This window comes from Pongo pygmaeus, chromosome 7 (genome assembly GCF_028885625.2).
Source record: "Pongo pygmaeus isolate AG05252 chromosome 7, NHGRI_mPonPyg2-v2.0_pri, whole genome shotgun sequence".
Taxonomy (NCBI): Eukaryota; Metazoa; Chordata; class Mammalia; order Primates; family Hominidae; genus Pongo; species Pongo pygmaeus.
The window spans coordinates 24187529-24189836 of record NC_072380.2 but is presented as its reverse complement, the minus strand read 5'-3'; the positions used below and the strand labels follow the sequence as shown (position 1 = coordinate 24189836).

The 2308-nt window shown below is 37.7% G+C and overlaps 1 non-coding gene across 1 annotated transcript; it reads left to right on the top strand.

Annotated features, from left to right (window-relative positions):
- Window positions 1–1890: 1890 nt before the first annotated feature.
- Window positions 1891–2051, top strand: LOC129043347 (U1 spliceosomal RNA). The gene has a single exon (XR_008504434.1). It is a non-coding gene; the product is annotated as a U1 spliceosomal RNA (small nuclear RNA).
- Window positions 2052–2308: the final 257 nt, after the last annotated feature.

The following is a 2308-nucleotide window of genomic DNA, read 5'->3' as shown; positions in this document are numbered from 1 at the left end:
CTATGAGTAAATTACAGATAATGGGTAATCAGTAGAGATAGGAGTATATTAACACAATGTGTGATAAAGATTCCCAGCATCAAAGATAATGCATTTACTGAAGAAGTCATGACAAGGCTTGCTAATTGTTCAAGAGGGCTCCTGAGCATCTCACATATACCCCTAATACTAGAAATAATAAGTAAAGTTACCTACTTATACATCAATCTTCCTAACCAGGAGCTAACATTTATAAAGTTAGAAGACATGTAATAACCATTATAGTCTCAGTATTTAGCAAATAACAGGTACAGTTTTCCCTTTGTATCCATGGAGGATTGCATCCAGGATCCCCGCAGACAGAAGAATCTGTGGATGCTCAAGCGTCTTCCATAAAATGTAGTATTTACATATAACCTACAAACATCCTCCTCTATACTTTAAATCATCAATAGACTACCTATAATACTTCAAACAATGTAGATGTTATGCAAATCATTGTTATGCTTTGTTTTTAATTGTATTATTTTTATCATTGTATGTGTATTTATTTACTTTTTCTGTATTTTTGATCCTCAGTTGTTTGAATCCTCAGATGCAAAACTTGTGGATATGGAGGGTCAATATACTTGGTAAACGTTGACTGACTGAAGTGTTTAGTTGATGTAGCAGCTGAAATGCCTCATGTAACCCCAAAAGATTTAAAATGCTCAGAATAGCTGATTCTATTTTCCTCCTGATGGGAAGACGCATCCTATTCCTTTCCCTCTCGTGTCATATCTCAGCTAAATAACAAAAGAGATGCAAAAAGGAGGGCCCAGAACATCACAAGTGTGAACAACAGAAAGGTATGATCCACATTCACAGGTATCTATCTGAGTCCTACTTGATCTAGTACAGATGGAATCAGACTAAAACAAAGAGCCCCAACCACAACTTTGTTCTGTCATCCAGCTAAGAGTGTCTTGCTGTTTAACTGCCCAGACATTGTAATTGCTCTCATCCCTGTGTGGAAGCCCACATTATAACACCAGCCTGACTCATCGTCTTGTCTCTTAGATTTCTAACCATTGCCACTTGTATTTTAATTTTGAAATTATATTATTAATATAAGGTATAACCTGTGCCAAAACCCTCTCAGCTTCCCACCTTCTCAGTCTAAAACTAAAATTTGACAAGAAAATACTCCTTTACACAATCAGGGATAATACAACCTGTCACTTAATGAAAATCCATTAATATGAAAAGGAAATTGTAGGTATCGAGAGTAGTACTAGCATAATAAGTTTTAAGATGATGAGCTAGTGGAAAAAAAGTGAGAGGTAAAAACAAGGCAGAAAAGTTCCCATTTACAGATGAAAAGGTTTTATAAGCTTAGAGGGAACAATGTTGAAAAATTCAGAAACTTTATTTTAACAAATGTTTACCATAGTGAAAAACTGCTAAAGTTCAAGTATTTATATGGATGTAACTAATTATTTTTAAAATATACAAAAGAGAAATCATAAAAACCTGTTTTTAAATGTTAAATTTCATGGATAGAAAGCGAATATGGATAATCATCGAGACTTTATAAGTAATAGATAAACAATACTTAAAAAGTACTTTTTAAAGCAGAGGTGGTATGCTCCTAGTCATGATGGAATAACAGACTAAATTTATACTTACTTGAAATAATAGTGAAAAAGCACACAAAATATAGGAAAGAACAGTTTTCCAACATTGAAAAACAAGTAAATAATGGCAGTGATCCCCAAGAATCAGAAATCAAAGTAAAAGAGCCCTAAGATTGCTCTAGCTTACTGCCTGGGGAGAGTATGCAGCATAAAACAGATCAAACCAGTAGGACGTGGGTGTTTTCCCTGAGTTGAAGAGGCAGAGGTCAGGGTTTAAGAAGGCTAAGAATTCATAATACTTACTGGCAGGGGAGATACCATGATCACGAAGGTGGTTTTCCCAGCACGAGGCTCATCCATTGCACTCTGGATGTGCTGACCCCTGCAATTTCCCCAAATGTGGGAAATTCAACTGCATAATTTGTGGTAGTGGGGACTGTGTTAGCACTTTCCCCTGGTCTTCATGGTTGAAGAACAGGTCCAGGCCGGGCTCGGTAGCTCACGCCTATAATCCCAGCACTTTGGGAGGCTGAAGCAGGTGGATCACCTGAGGTCAGGAGTTCAAGACCAGCCTGGCCAGTATAGTGAAACCCTGTCTCTACTAAAAATACAAAAATTAGCTGGGCATGGTGGCGCACGTCTCTGGTCCCAGCTACTTGGGAGGCTGAGCCAGAATTGCTTGAACCTGGGAGGCGGAGGTTGCAGTGAGCTGA